The sequence below is a fragment of the Artibeus jamaicensis genome, unplaced genomic scaffold (genome assembly GCF_021234435.1).
Source record: "Artibeus jamaicensis isolate MK-2021 breed Jamaican fruit bat unplaced genomic scaffold, CSHL_Jam_final contig_471, whole genome shotgun sequence".
NCBI lineage: Eukaryota > Metazoa > Chordata > Mammalia > Chiroptera > Phyllostomidae > Artibeus > Artibeus jamaicensis.
This window is the reverse complement of record NW_026521850.1, coordinates 5,042,546-5,058,730: the sequence shown is the minus strand read 5'-3', so window position 1 is coordinate 5,058,730 and position 16,185 is coordinate 5,042,546. Positions and strand designations below refer to the sequence as shown.

At 55.7% G+C, this 16,185-nt stretch overlaps 1 pseudogene; it reads right to left on the bottom strand.

The window, feature by feature from the left end:
• Positions 1-501: 501 nt before the first annotated feature.
• On the bottom strand, positions 502-10,679 carry LOC119065128 (heterogeneous nuclear ribonucleoprotein D-like; annotated as a pseudogene).
• Positions 10,680-16,185: the final 5,506 nt, after the last annotated feature.

Sequence of the window (16,185 nt, the reverse complement as noted above, 5' to 3'; positions counted from 1 at the left end):
CTCTCCCCCCGCCCTCCCTCAGCCCTGCACAGCGCGGGCAGAATTCCTAGATTTGCAAGGCCCGGAGGCCGAGGCGGATCTAAGCTGGAAGGTGGGGTGCAGGCTCCCCAAGCAACAGACTCTCCCAGCACCCTGGTGGGGTGTGCTCCTGGCTGGTGCTCCCCACCCCACCAGCTCAGAGACATGGGGCCCTCCATTGCCCAGTGTTCATTCTTCTCCCAGCACGAGAAGAGGCCGGCCCCGGGGGAGGTCTGAGAGGCCTGGAGACTTTCGGCATTTTTCTAAGGACGTTGGAGGCCTCGTTTGTGATACCAGACAAGTCTCCGTCTCAGAGCCTCGGTCTCTCACCTACAAAATGGAGTGAAGAGCAGGTGTCAAGGGCTAAGGGTGTGAGGGAAGTTGGGGGCGCTGAGCCCACACACAGTCCATCTCGAACACTGGTGACACTTGTGGCAGATGACGCCCTTGTTTCCAGTAACCCTCTGCCCCGAGGTCAGGGACTCACAGCACCTCCCGTGCACAGAGCCTACTTCCCCGTCCCCGGGTGCCAGCTCGGCCGTGTGATTTGCTCAGCCATCTGACTAAGGAAATGGAAGCCGAAGTGACCAGGTAGCAGTGTCCAGCAGAAGCTGGACAAAACCTGAGCAAAACCTGACCAGCGCTGAAATCGTACCTAGCAGTAGTGGCTACAACAACAATTAAATAGCATGGGCTCTGGAAGGCCACCTAGCAGGTGGCAAGGAAACCCTTATCAAAGGCAGGAAAGCTGGTGGCCCACCTTGCCCAGCGGGAAGCATTTAGGAAGACTGTTGCCCACAGTATCTAGCAAAGCTGATACTGGGTTGCACTCCCGGCTTTCGCTGAGGGGCTTGGGCAGTAGAAATGGCTAGCGTGTCTTGGTTGCTATTCGCTGCATGTTTGGGGCTGAATCATGTCCCCCAATACCTATGTTGGAACCCTAACCTCCAGGACCTCAGGATGTGACTGCGGTGGGAGATGAGGTCCTTGAAGAGGTAATTAAGGTAAAACGAGGTCATCAGGGTGGGCTCCAATCCAACCGGACCCACGTCCTTACCGGAAGAGGAAACGCACACAGTCGGGTCTGGGGGCGGGGCGGGGGTAGGCGTGCGGAGACGCAGGAAGAAGACAGCTGCCTGCAAGCCGTGGAGGGAGCCCTGGAGGAGAGCCTTCCTTCGTAAGGGATCAACCCGCCGCCGCCTGGTTTTGGAACTTCCAGCCTCCAGAACCGGGAGACAACACGCTGCGGTTGTACTTTGCTACAACAGCCCCGGCAAACTTCCACACCGCCTTTCACCAGACACCACTGCACAAAGATTAGCGCCCAAGGGAATGGGCCGGGCTGTGCGCAGGGCTGAAAAGAAAGGAGGAAACCCAGACGTTTTGGATGTGCAGGGCTGAAAAGTGAAAACATTTCTCGTCGCTGTCCGATGAAAGAGGAACAAAGAGCGATTCCGCCCGCATCTCAGTGGGGGAAGGCGGGAGCCCCCGGGAAGATGCAGAGCAGCTGGAAGCTAAGCCTGGGTACACGCGTCCCGTCCCCAGTGGAACACAGTGCGGTAGCCCCACCTCCACTCCAACAGTCTGTCTCCCAGACAGTTAGAGGGAGAACCCAGGACCATTTCTGGAACAGCTCTCTCTTCGCATGACAAGTGGGCAAAACAGACACAGTCCCTGCCCCTGGCAGTTGGTTGATTCTGCAAAACTTGAGTTACAAATGACATTTTAGTAACACTTCTGACATATTGGCATTTGGAATACATGATATGATCTTGGAGCAGACATGAATTTTCAATTTAACTATGTCTGTGTCCCCAAAATGTATGACTGAGAGGTCTCATTGTGCATTTCAAACTTTCCGTAGAGACCCTTCAAAGTGGGTGCTCCACACAGCCAATAAAGAAAATTCTAGACTTAAGAAAGAAAATACAGCTACGAAACGCCCTGTGTGACAGAGTCCTTTAAGACTCAGCCTCTGGGTACAGAGCACACGGGGTGTGGGCATCGCACCCTTTGTTAACCCGCCGTGAGCTCAGGGTGTCTGCCGTGGAGTTGAGGTCCGAGGTCCGTCTGCAAAGCCACAGGCAGTGGCTCCAGCCCGAGGAGCGGAGTGAAAACAACCAGAAAGCCAGCCCTGGCTGCTGTAGTTCAGTGGGTTGAGTGCAGGCCTGCGAACCAGAGGATGGTGGTTCGATTCCCAGTCAGGGCACATGCCTGGGTTGCAGGCCAGTCCCAGCAGGGGACGCACGAGAGGCAACCGTGCATTGATATTTCTCTCCCTCTCTCCTTCCCTTCCCCTCTAAAGATAAATAAATAAAATCTGAAAAAAAAAACAACAAAAAACCAGAAAGCCAGGAAAGCTCTAAAGGCAGTCGCACGGTTAGGAGAGATGCCAGCCTGGGCCGAAAGAGGCTGCGGCCGTTCTTGACTTAAAACCATGTCTGGGCCCTGCCCCCTGCGGCTCAGTGGGTGGGGCATCGTCCCGGTAAGCGAAAGGTCACAGGTCTAATTCCCAGTCAGGGCACACGCCTGGGTTGCAGGTTCAAACCCCAGATGAGGGTGCGTGAGAGGGCACCAAACATGCTTCTCTCTCACATTGGCTCTTTTTCCCTCCCTTCTCATGTCTCTAAAAAATAAATACAGAAAATATCTTTTGAAAAGGGGAAAAAAACCCATGTCTGGGTCCCAAAGGGGAGAAAGCAGAGAAAGAAGCTGCCCGGCCCCGAAGGAGGGCCCTGGGGTCCTCATCGATGTGGCCCAGAAGGTCACGGGAAAGGAGGTCCTTTCAGAGGACAACCCAGGGTCCACCGAGAACGGGGGGCTGGGAGCAGCCCCAAGGGAGTGCAGTGGGGACGAACTGAAGAGCCTTGCCCTTGCCTGGGACCAGGCGGCCCTCACGGCGTCCACCTGGGGGACTCAGAATTACCGTGCGCGGTGCCTGCAACTCGCCTCCCTTCCTCCTCCTCCCGAAGGGCAGGGCAGGTCACCGGGTTCCTGTTCCCCCACTGAGTTCTGGGTGCCCGGGCCGTCCTGGCAGAATACAACAGGCCTGGTGACCTAAACAACACAAATGTCTCGTCTCACAGCTCGGAGGCTGAACGTCCAAGGTCAAGGTGTCGGGCAGGGTTGGTTTCTTCTGAGGCCTGTGTCCTTGGCTGGTGGACAGCCACACTCTTGCTGTGACACCTTCATGATCTCATTTTCACTGAATTACCTCTTGTGGGACTTTATCTCCAAATACGTTTACACTCTGAGGTCCTGGGGGCTAGGACTTCACCGTATGCATTTGGGGGCGGGCTCAAGGCACAACCAGAGGGCTGGCTGGGCCTCAGGGATGCGGGTGGAGTGGGACGTGTTGACCTGGGTCCACTTCCCCTCCCGTCTCCTTGGAGAAGTTGGTATTTTTAATGCAGAAGAGGGGCGACGCACAACAATCACAGCAACACTGACATGTCACGAGAGCTTGGAAAGCCCAGCTACCACCCCGGGGGTCTCCCGTGGGTGAACTCGTTCACTGTCCCCGGGGACCTGGGGAGGTGTGGGGGCAGCGTTTCCCCATTTCACGGAGGAGAAAACTGAGGCAGCAGAGCAGGTCAAGGCTCTGCTTCTCCAGCTATCCGTGCTGAAGGAACTTTCAGGAGAAACATGTTCAGCCTGCCGGGAATGATGCGTTTGTCACGTACGCAGACACAGTTGGACGTAGGGAGCGCCAAGTTGAGAGGAACATTTCTGATTATTCTCAGTCTCTGGGGGTTTTCTCGTCATGTCAACAAACAGGGCCTGGGCTGGCAGCAGTTTGAGGACCACCCCTTGGGCAGCCTGGGGTCAAGTGACTGGCCAAAGGCCACAAAGCTGGCGAGTGAGGCGGCCAGGACTTGGGCCCAGAGACTGGGCTCCGGGCCACTCACTCTGCCTGGGAGGGACAGACGAGGGTCTGGCCCCTGAGTGTAGGTCGGGGTAGGTATCTGGGAAGTAAGGGACAGGACAGAAGAGCCCCACTGGCGGGTGACCAGTGGTTCAGAACTGGGGTGCATGCAAATCCGGAGCTTCTAGCGAGAGAGCAGGACAGCAGGACGAGGGCCGGGGAAATCATTGCTGTGGGTGTGAATTAGACACCGGGACAGGTGCCTTTAAAAAGGTTGCATTTGGAAGCCCATGGCGGCGGGGATCAGCCCTCATGCCCAAGGCGAAGGAATGAAAGAGGCCTTATTGTCTTCACTGAGCTTATCTTTACTTTCTATGGTCTACAATAAGCATGTTTTACTTTTTTTGTTAAGAACGAGGTTATCTGGGCCCTGGCTGAGTGGCCAGGTTAATTGGAGTGTCTTTCTGTACCCCAAAAGTCTGCAGGTTCAATCCCCGGTCCGGGTGTATACAGGAGGCACCAATCTGTTTCTCTCTCTCTCTGTAAGGCCAATAAACATGTCCTCGGGTGAGGATTAAAAAATAGAATGAGGTTATTTGGGAGGAAACAAACAGTCTCCACTTCAAGTTTGCCTCCAGTCCAGTCGGAGAAAACATGGTTGGCTCGTTGAGAGACAGGACACTGGCAAACAGAAGGTGCTCAGTAAATGGGTTAGGTTCCAGCCACACACAGGGACGGGGGAAGAAGGACAAAGACCCCTTCTGGGAAGGGCTCCTTTTCTTTATTTCTTCCTTGCTCGCCCCTGAAGGCACCACTGCCCTCCCCTGCAGGCTCCCCGCGCTCAAGGCCAGGCACTTGGCCTGAGACCCTCTACCAAGTGATGGGTTTGTAACGGCCTTGGCTGGCCTCCGTGTGGATGGCAATCCGGTTCCTACCTGGGTGGTTGACATCTCCTCCAGCTCTCTGCATACCTGCTCTGTTCAGTTTCCAGGGGAACCGGGGTGGGGGCAGGCAGCCAGTGCAGCCTGGGGACCTCAGAGGACCAAGTTCATCTGGTCGTCCGCAGTGCAGGCAGCGGGGCCTGTCTCCCCCCTCTCCTCTCATTGCCCGTCACCTGGCCGGTGCTTCGGGCCAGAGTGCTGGTCCTGGGGCCACAGCCCCGGCTTGCGCCCCCTCCCTCTCCCAGCTCCCGTCTCTCCAGTTTCTGGCTGCCTCAGCTCCTGCTCAAGGTCAAGGAACAAACAGATAATCCCTTTCCCTGGAGCCTGCCACAGAGAGGACGCCTCCAGCTAGAATCCAATTCTGAGTCAGGGCCAGGGCTCTCTCTTTCCTGTGAATGCGAAGACAGGAAGAGCATTTCCACGGCCATAAAATCAGTAAAAATGTTGTGTAGTCAGAGAGAGGCCAAGCTTTGGTTTAAGGCACAAATAACAAATGGAAATGGTCAGATCTGGGCAGGGGGGCCTGGGGGCGTAAACTCAGATATCCTTGTAGCTCTTAGCGATATTTTCTTTCACCTGAGGGTGGGCCAGGCGTTGGGGGTGGCACCGAGAACATGGGACTGCCCCCTGGCTCATGGGGGCAGAGTGCGGGGTCCAAGCGGAGTCAAGTGCAGGGATGAGCAGGGAGTGGAAGACACAGAACGTCTCTCGGCAGGTGGCTGGAGCCAGAACTGTGGCGCTGGAGACCCGGTAGGGGCCTTCCGTTCAAGTACAGCAATGTACTTGATGGACCTCGTGTCTTAGAGGGGTGAATCCAGAGCCCAGAGAAGTCAGCATCAGCCAACCTGGGAGGGGCCTTAGAAACAATGACAGGGACGTCGGACTGACGCCTAAAGGCAGTGGGGAGCCATGAAAGGTCTAAGTAAGGGAACACAGGGTTAAGCTGATACGTGAGGAACATCTCTCTGCCCCATGCACGTGGCCCGGGTGGGGAGCGAGCCTGGGGGCTGGGAGAGCAGTGAGGGGGTTGATGGCTGAGCAAGTGGAGAGACCTGGCCGATTCGGGGTGGGGGGTGCCTGCAGCGGAACTTCCGCTATTTGATTAAACATGGTGGGGGCACCAGGGAGAGAGGAAGGGGGTGAGGATGACACCCCAGGTTCAGGGCAGGGTGATGGGGTGTTTGGAAAGGGTCTCCCAGGGGAGAAGGGAAAGGTTGGGGGAGAGTATACTTTTTTTTTTAACAATCACATAAGGAAGCACTTATTTGAGGTTTAACATGAAATCGTGCAAATAAAAGTTGCATAAACACAGACCCACACTGAATCATAACACAGACAGCAAAGGACAAAGTAAAAATAAAAATAAAGGGAACTAGTGGGCGCTGTGGACAGTGGGCTGCGGAAGTCTTCCCTCAACCATCTTAGAGCAGCAGAAGGCCAGTCTTCAACGTCATCCCATAAGACACGTTACTTTAGCAATCTCCTCTGGTTTGTTCAACGTCCCCCTTTAGTGTGGCCGGTCATTGTCTGGGCGATCGCCACCCTCGTTGTCACCTGCACATCCCTGTCCCTATGCGTGACACCGGTTTAGTCATCCTTGATCTTCATGGTCAGTGAATCCTTGGTTCCAGTTTTGGCCCCGACCTCAGCCCCAGCAGCACCCCGTCCATCAGCGGCAGCACCTCGTCCCCCTTTGGTTGTTGCTCTTGCCGCCTATACACCCTGGTGGTTGGGCAACTTTGCTTTCACACTTTCCAGGACCGCTCTGATAACCATTTCTTCACTGGCCCCTCCTCTGTATGCGTGATAGCACAAAAAACCCTCCTTCCATGGGAAGTTCAATATTTTTGATCTCTCCAAAGTCTCCAAAGTATTCTTTAATTTGTCCTTCAGAAGTAACCGGGCTCATCTACCTACAAAAACCTTCAGGGGGGTCCCTTCCCTTTTAAAGCTTTGGCTCTTGGGGGGGGGGGGGTCTGTCAATGTGCCATCCAGCTCGGGTCCCTTCAGCTCCAAAACCTTATGAACTAGCAGCATTTTTTAAAGTATAGTTTATTGATTATGCTCTTACAGTTGTCCCAGTTTTTCTCTCTTTGCTCCCCTCCACCCTGAACCCAGCTTTCTTCCAGCAATTCCCCCTTAGTTCATGTCCATGGATCGTGCATATAAGTTCTTTGGCTTCTTCATTTTCTATGCTATTCTTAACACCCACCCACCCCCGTCTATTTGTACCTATAATTTATGTTTCTTAATGCCTGTACCTTTCCCTCACTCACCCCCTTCCCCTCGCTGCTGATAGCCCTCCATGTGATCTCCATTTCTGTGAATCTGTTTCTATTCTGGTTGTTAGCTTAGTTGGTTTCTGTTTTTGCTTTTTAGATTCAGTTGCTGATAGTTGTGAGTTTGTTGTCATTTTAATGTTCATAGTTTTGACTTTCTTCTTTTTCTTAAATAAGTCCCTGTAACATTTCGTATATTAAGGGTTTGGTGATGATAAACTCCTTTACTTTGTCTTGTCTGGGAAGCTCTTTGTCTGCCCTTCCCTAAATGATAGCTTTGCTGTATAGAGTAAATGGATGTAGGCCCTTGACTTTCATCACTTTGAATACTTCATGCCTGTCCCTTCTTGCCTGCAAAGCTTCTTTTGAGAGATCAGCTGACAGTCTTATGGGAATGCCTTTGGAGGTAACTGTCTGCTTTTCTCTTGCTGCTTTTAAGATTCTCTCCTTTTAACTTTTGGCATTTTAATTATAATGTGTCTTGGTGTGATTCTCTTTGGGTCCAGCTTGTCTGGGCTCCGTGCTTCCTGGACCTGTATGTCCATTTCCTTTGACAAATTAGAGAAGTTTTCTTTCATTATTTTTTCAAATAAGTTTTCAGTTTCTTGCTCTTCCTCTTCTCCTTCTGGCACCCCTATAATTCAGATGTTGGTGCATTTGGAGATGTCCCAGAGTGTTCCTATTCTCTCCCTCTTTTTTTTTTTAAAATTATCCTTGTTTCTTCATCTGTTCTGGTTGACTGTTTCTTCTTTATGTCCTAGATCATTGATTTGAACCCCGGCTTCCTTCCCTTCACTGTTGGTTCCCTGTGGATTTTTCTTTATTTCACTTAATGTAGCCTTCATTTCTTCCCTTATGCTTTTGCTGTATTCAGTGAGTTCTCTGAGCATCCTTATCACAAATGTGTTGAACTCTGCATCTGGTAGGTTGGCTATCTCCATTTCATTTAGGTTTTTTTTTTTTTTTTTACGGGGGGGGTGTTCTGTTCTTTCCTTTGGGCCATGTTTCCTCATCTCCTCAATTTGGCAGCCTTCCTGGGTTTGTTTCTGTGTGTTAGGTAGAGCTGCTTTGACTCCCTCTCTTAAGCACCTGTTAACTCGTTTGGGGTGGAGCCTTAGGTATTCACCAGGATGGGGCAACCCACTTCAATACTCTGTGGCTCCGTATGTGGGGGAGGGTTTGGAGAGGGGGACAGTGCCACTGCCTGGCTTTTGGAGGCTTGCCCAGCACTTTCTCTGCTTCTAGTCACTTTACCCACTTCCCATATGCAACTGGCACCCCTCTAGCTGTTGTCCTCATGTCGGTTCCCAGTGCAGATGGGTTTGCTGCACACTAGGACTGCGCAGGACCTTTAAACAGACTCTCCCAGGGGACCATCAATTGCTTCCACTGTCCCAACCCCTACTGGTTTTTATAGCCAGAAGTTAAGAGGCCTTATTTTTCTGGCGCTGGAACCCTGGGCTGTGTGGTCTGGCCTGGGGCTGGGATTGCATGCTCCCCAGGTATCCTTCTTGATTTTTATCCACCACATGTGAATGTGGGACTGCCCATTCCACCGGCCACTGCATCCTCTCTGTCTCAGCTCCCCAGCTGCGCCCCACATACCTGTCTGGATGAATGTGACTTCTTTAAATCCTTGGTTGTCCGACTCCCATACAGTTTGATTTTCTGGCAGTTCTGGGTGTCTTTTGTTTTGATGTGAGTTGTGCTCCTTGTTATGGTTGTGCAATGAGGGGAAGCGTGTCTACCTACGCCTCCATCTTGACCGGAAGTCTGCGGTCTTTGTTTTTAACTTCTCAGCAGCTTAGCAGTGTCTTTGAAAGCACAAATCCAAATGCTCTTGATAGTTGGATGATGGGATGTGTTTTAATTGTGCAATCTACAACTTCCCCAAATCATGACAAAGATTCAGTTAGATCTTTCTTGCTTATATCCCAGCTCAAGCCTCCAATAAACATTTTACTGTCATTCTGCTGATTCTCACTGGTGTTGATCTTGGGTCCCTCTGTGAATTCTTCTGTTGCTGTACTTGTTCATGTTAGTGGGGGTGCTGGGGAGTCACGGCAGCAGCAGCCAAGGACACATATTTTTACCATTTTGGCCAAATACCATGGACAGGACATCAAGAAGGATAAGGCACAGCCCTGACCCCAAGATGCTGAAATTCATGCATAGAAGGAGAAGCCCGCAAGGGTGGAGCTGGAAGGGTCTACCTATGAGCACACTGGGAACTGGAGGAGGGCTGCCAGATGGGAAGGGGCTCACTTGGAGGGCTCAGCGATAAACAGCTGCAAAACCATGACTTGGCCCTCTGTGCCTTCCACTTCTCTTCCCACAATCCCATGTGCCTGGCCCCTGGGGCCCGCTCAGACCCATGTGCCTGGGCCGGTCTGTCTCTCCCTGGCTCTCTGGCAAGCTACTCTCTCTGAAGCTACAGCCAGACTGTGACCTGATGTTTGCCCAGAGGTCTTGTCTCTTGCCTCCTGTCTCTTTGGGGAACACTCTCCCTTTGCCCCTTAGTGGACCCCTGGATCTCTCCTACCCATTCTCCACGTCTCTGCTTAGATGATCCTCCTCCTGGAAGCCTTTCTTGGCCTGCTCGAAGTGGGCTGGTGTGCCTTCCCTGTGCTGGAGAAACAGGCTTTGGGTGGATGCGAGGGGAGTGGATGGGCGTTTGGATCGGTAGGTAAATGGATGGGGGGGGATGAGGTGTGTAAGAAGATCGGGGGATTGAGTGAATGGATGAGGGGTGGATGAGGGATGGGTGTGTGGATGGGGGATGAATGGCTGAGTAGATGAATCAGTGGATGGATAGATAAAGGAGATGATTGGTTAATGAGAGAGATGGTGAACAGAGGGTGAACTGATTAGGTAGAAGACAGGAGAGATGAATGGGTAGGTGGGAAGTGGGTGGAGGGAGATGGATAGTGGTGGGTGAGTGGGTGGGTGGAAAGGAGACTGGGTATAAAGGAAGGGGAGGGAGTTGGCTCAAGCTTGCCGAGGTGTGTGGAAGGCCCAGAGTGTCCAAGGCAGGGGGCCAGTGGGGCTCCTTCTCTCCTAAACCCTCCCGCTGGGCCCTCAGCTTCCTGAGAGCACTCTCCTCCCTCCATTGGGGGTGACGCAGCTGTGGGCACCACAGCGGGAGGTACCACTGGCACCGGGAACCTTCTTCTCCTACCTCTTTTCCACAAGCCTCCACCCTATGCTGCTTTGTTCCTTTTTGGCAATTTTTTTTCTTACTGGCCATGACCTAGAGTTTGGAAGGGACTAAGAGAGTTAGGTATCGCCATATGCATTCGTTTCCCACTTCCTTCCTCGCCTTCCATGTCCCTCCCCGTGGTCCTCCCAGAAGAGAGCCGCATGCCCAGCCCGGCGGGAGGGAGCGGGAGGGCGGCAGCAGCCAGGGAAGGCTGCTGAGCCCTGGTGCCCTCGGCCCTAACCGGCCGGGTCCCTGCTGCCTGGTGCCCGCCCCCGCCCAGCAGCTCCGATTTTCAGCTCCGGTTTGATCGCCTGCCAGGATCTCCCAAATGTCAGCTGCAACGTTAGCATCTTTAAGAGAACGCCCGAGGCGATCTTTAAGCAGGAAGGCTGGGGCCCCATGCTGATGAGAGGGGCTTGCTCTGAGCCGACAGCTCTGCCTGCTGCCTCCCCAGCCGGGGTTCTGGGGCCCTGCGCCACTCCCCCCCCTTCCCCCGCCACACACACTCCGGGCCTGGCCAGCACCTGGGTTTATTTTTAAGCCTGGGCAAAGCAGGGCAAAGCAGGGTTGAGGCGCATCCCACTGACTCCCCGTTCTACGGAGCTCCAGGCTGGCGGGGAGGGACCTCTCCTGTCCCTGCTGTACCTAGAGCCTAGCACCGGGCCGGACCCAGAGGAGGGGCAGATAGGCCTTTGTTCCTCGAGTGCCTGATGGGCCTCCTAAGTTGCCCGAAAGAGGCTAGTGCGGATGGGGATGCTTCCCCCCTCACCCTCACCTCGAGGGGTGACACTCTGAGGGAGAGGACATGATTCCAGGCCCCAGACTTCGGAGTCAGACCCACAGGCCTGGGCTGGTGCCCCAGATCGCAGCTGACATTCCTCCGGTCCCCGGGGACTGAGTTTGCTCTAGAAGCGGCACCCACACCACGTGACTGTGACTTTGGTTCCAAGCCGAGTGTCGGTAGGTTTCTTGAGATCAGAAAATATCTGTATTGATTTCTAGATCCCTGGAGGTTTACACAGGTCCTAGGACACAGATGGAGGAAGGAAGGAAGGAAGGAAGGAAGGAAGGAAGGAAGGAAGGAAGGAAGGAAGGAAGGAAGGAAGGAAGGAAGGAAGGAAGGAAATAGATTAGCTAGTTACACCAGAATCAGAGGAACTTTCTGGAAGGTTTTAGCAATAACTGATTGTCTGCCTCAAAGGCTGAGCCCCACTAACCTCTTTAAAGAACTCCCCAACGGGCTGGCGAAGGGCCACTGCCTTTTCTAACACTTCCATGTGCCCCTCCAAACCTCAGGGCAGGGGCGATTGTTCTTGATCCTCAGTTGCCCCAGTGTCCCACAACAGGTGGGAGGCAGGAGCAGAAGAAGCTGCCCAGTTCCTGGTCCAGACTGCCCTATGGTCCTTGGTCCCTGCACCATGGGCCTCAGCTGCCACCACCGCAGCCTCCAGCGCCCGAGGCACAGTCCCAGTCCCCTGGCGGTCAGTGCCCTTTGCAGAGTGGTAAGGTCATGAAAGTAATCTTCGTGCTTGTGGCTTGGTCTGTTTCCACACTTTGTGAGGCCTCTCTCTCAAGACTGAAATACCCAGATGCAGAGGTGGGGTGACTCGGAAGAGAAAAGGAGAAGCGGCTCCGGGAGTCTGACCCCGCCAGGATAGGGTCAAGCAGGGGAGAGGGACACTCTCACGGGCGGCGCCACTCTCACGGGTGGCGCAGTCTTGATGGGACTAGTTGGAACCCGTGTGCTGAACTGGGGGGTGGGGAGTCGGCGCACCTCCACAGGGAGGACAGGATCAGCACTCAGCTCACACAAGTGTGTGTTTGAGAACTGAAAAGTGTAGCAACAAGGCTCAGAATGGTTACACAACAAAATAAAATGAATGGATGATGGGTGAGAGGTGGGCAGATGGATGGACCCATGGGTGGGTGGGTGGTGTTTGGATGGGTGATGGCTACATGACTAGATGAGGGGATGAATAAGTAGATGGATAGATGGATGATGGATGGATGGATAGACAGATGAATAGACAGATGGATGATGGATGAATGGGATGGTGAGTGATGGATGAGGAGAAAGATGTATGGATGGGAAGATGGATGGGTGAATGGGTGAATGGATGGGTGAGTGAGTGAGTAGACAGGTAGATGAATGGATGGATGGAAGGAGGGTGGTTGGGTGGTGAACGAATGACTGGACAGAGGTGTAGATGGGAAGATAGGTGAACGGGTTCTGGGCAGTTGGGTGAATAAGTGGGTGAATGGATGGATGAATGACTAGAAGGGTGGGTGAGTGGGCAGGTGGGTACGTGAATGGATGTGCAGACGGCGGCAGGGTGGATGGATCAGTGGATTCATAGGTGGACAGGCGGATGGATGGGAGGATGGGGTGAGCAGTGGCAGACAGCAAAGAGCACACTGACAGGGGTCAGGGAATCTTGCTTTTGCCCTGATTCTGACCCTAATCCCTTATGGGTCTTGTAAGTCATCTGGCCTCCTTGAACTTCAGCTTCTTTATCTGTCTCAAGGGGCACGATAGCCCTGCCCCCCACCAGCCAGTGATCAGAAAGATCCCTGGTCTGTGAGTGTCCCTTGGCACCACGGCCTCTCCAACCCTAATGACCAGCCTCACCCCGCCCATGTGACTACCCATGACAAGCTTCCTCTTCCCCGTGTTCACAGGGACCTGCTGTGCAGTTTCCACCAACACTTTGTAATAGGGGCTGAGGGATTTCTGCTCACAGCCAAGTCCACGGCGGGTGACACCCACGCCCCTGAGTCTGGTCCAGCCCGGCTGACACAGGCTGAGGAGAAGAGGCCATATCGAGATCAAGAGGCGGATCCTGACCCCAGCTCAGGTCCCACTCAGCTTGGGACTTGACCCAAGTCACCCCATGTCTCTGAGCCTCACTTTCCCATCTGGAAACTGGGATATAATAACAGCACCCACTGTCCAGGGTGCCCAGGAGGCTCCGCGATGAAACACACACAGGTGCTCGTCCCAGAGCTGGGCTCAGGGTGGCTTCCCTGGTGAGCCGGACGACTGCCCGCAGGCCTTGCTGTTAGAAGCATCTGCGCGAAGACGGTCTGGCTGCGAATGGGATTCTGGAACGGGGAAGTCAAAGGCCGGGGGCACGGGCGGCTCACAGCGGGGCAGTGGCTCTGGTGCCAACTCTGTGTGGTTGCTTTGTGGTTTCACACGCACCTCATCCAGGACAACCCTGGGCCTGAGAGCACTTCCTATTACCAGCTGGGTGACCCTGGGCAAGCCATGTCCCCTCCAGGTCTTGGTTTCCTCAACTGGAAAAAAAACATTGGGGCCTCAGAGCTAATGGTCTGCTTAGCCTGCCAGCAAGGTGGGTGGGGCCCTCGCCCCTTACCACTGGAGATCCAGGGAGGGCCTGGAGCTGAGGGGCAGCTCCGAGGCCCTCAGGGTGCCCCACGCCTCCTCCCTGCCAGCCCCTGGCTCTTCCCGGTCACCAGTGGAGTCCTGGCTATGAGCTGGGAGTCCCCAGGCTCCCCTGGCAGTGGAGCCCTGAGAGATGGCTCCTGTGGTCTCACCCCCAGTGCCTTGCCTTGCAGACTGTGGGTACCACAGTCTCCATGGGTTGGTTGGGTCAGGGGCCCTCTCAGATCTGAGTAACCTGGGCTTGGGAGAGGTGCCAGGTGGAGAGGAGTAGGGACTCAGGGACCCTGGGGGCAGCAACAGGGCAAGCTCCCCCCTCCAGCCCTGGGTTCCCTCCTCCCCACCCCTACTGCCACATACTGTTGAAGTGCACCTTCACCATGGCTGTCCCTTGGCTCCCCCTCGGATGGCCAGGCTGTGACTCAGGGGCTGGCTTGCCTTAAACAGCAGGCTGGGGGGTTGCCAGGGCCACGTGGGTGATGGGCCTGGTTGTAGCACTGGGCTGCCAGCCTGGGGAGGAGCTCTGTGGGCGGGGGGCGGGGCACCAGGTACCAGGAGGGCTCTGTGCCCTCCCGCGGCGGTGCCCCCACTCCCCAGGGCTCCCTCTGTGGCCCGTCTCCCGCCTGTGCCCACCTGCCTCCCGAGTTTCTCCACAATGTGGATCTCTTACATCCTCCCCCCCTGCTTCTGCTGTGTTTCGAGAATTTCAAATCAATACCTGGGTGTGAGGCTCGGGGATGCTCCCTAAGAAGGGCTGCCGCCCTGGACAGGATACACCTGACCTTGGGCATCTGTCCTTTACAACCAGGGAAACTGAGGCCAGACAGTAGAGCAGTGGGAGAGCTGGGAATGGGCCAGGACTCACCCCGGACGGGGGGGGGGGGTCTGGGTTCCCTTAGCCTCCCAGTCAGAAGCAGCTGGGGCGGGGAGAGGTGTCACAAAGGTCAAGGGCCTTTGTCCTGAAACTAAAGAAGCTTCCTGGTCTTACTTTCCCATCTGGGGAATGGGGGGACTGGGGGGTGGGATGCAGATTGCCCAGAGAGGGGGTCCTTCGAGCTAGAGTGCACGGGCAACCGAAGGAACGCGTCCCTCTCTTGCAATCCCTGAAGGCTCGGGAGGGGCAGCACTACCCGAGGGGTGGGGGCAGGTGAAGGGGGTGTCTGGGCAGGGATCTGCCGGGGCCAGCACCCTCCACGTTCCCCCCACCCGGCTCTGCGCCTTCTCCCTCCCCGTGGCACCCCGTGCTGCCTGCGCCCCTCCTCTCCCAGCCTTCTGACTGCCAGCGCCTCCCGCAAAGCCCCCAGACCCCAGCTGCGGTGTTTCTGCCGCTTTGGCCAGCCGCTCAGCGGCCCTCCTCCCCTCCCCCTCCGTCTTCCCCCTCTCTCCATCCTCTCTCCTCCATCCTCCCTCCCCTTCACCGCCCTCCCTCCGTTCTCCCCTCTCCATCCTCTCTCCACCGCCCCTCTCCACGCTCTCACCTCCCTCCTCCTCCCTCCCTCCCTCCCTCCTCCCTCTCCGGGGGAAGAAAGGTCACCGTGCAGCTGATTACTCAGAGCTCAGTTGCTGTAGCAACCGGCGGGGGAAGTGGGACAGGCTGGCTTTGAGGACGCGTGAGGTCGGCCGCGGGCGGCAGCAGCCAGCGTGGGCCTCTGAGCTCCGGCGAGAGGGCGGCTGCCGCCGACCGGCCCTTCGGCCGCCGCGGGCCCGGCGGCTCCGGGGCTTCATTTCTAATGAAGAATTTTTGCTCCCCTCTCGCACCCTTCCCCGCCTCCTGCCCACCTCCCTGGGGTCTGGAAGGGGAGGTTCGTCCCCCAGGGCTGGGCTGCTTGTCTGTCTCTGGTTCTCTGGGTCCGTCTCTCCCCCTTTCCCAGCGTTCTGATGGCTTCTTCCTTTCTGCTCTTTGAACTCCAAGGGACACACACACACACACACACACACTCACTCACTCACTCACCTCTCTCTCACCAGCTTGGTAAGGAGCCCAGTAAAGCCCTCGGCCCTCTCCACAAGCCTTTGTCCCTGGCCTGGGAGGCCCCAGCTAGAGGCCAGGGCCCGCAGAGGGTCCGTGGCCGCCCCGGGCACGCTGGCATTGGCTTGTGCCCACTGCATGCTGGCCCTGCCTCCAGCCTCCAGAGCTGCTGGGCCCGTGGGAAGGCAGCAGTTGGCTCAAAGAGGAAGCCAGACCCAGAGGGGAGGGGACCACTGATGCGTGGGGACAAGCAAGGCCCTGCTCCTCCGGGTGGGAAGGGTGGGGGTAGGTGCAGCCCAGCCCCCCCACTGTCGCTTGGCTCCTTCTGCCAGCAGCCCAGGCAGCCTCCTGCTGGGACACGGGGCCAGGAGTGAGGGCTTGGCGCTGAGGGACACGGGCTCTGGAGCTGGTGGGCCGGCGTTCAGGTGCCTGCCCTCCTGTGGGACCCTCCTCCACCACTGGCGAGAATGCAGTGGTTCAGCCATTTTCAGAAACCCTGGGAAGTTTTTTA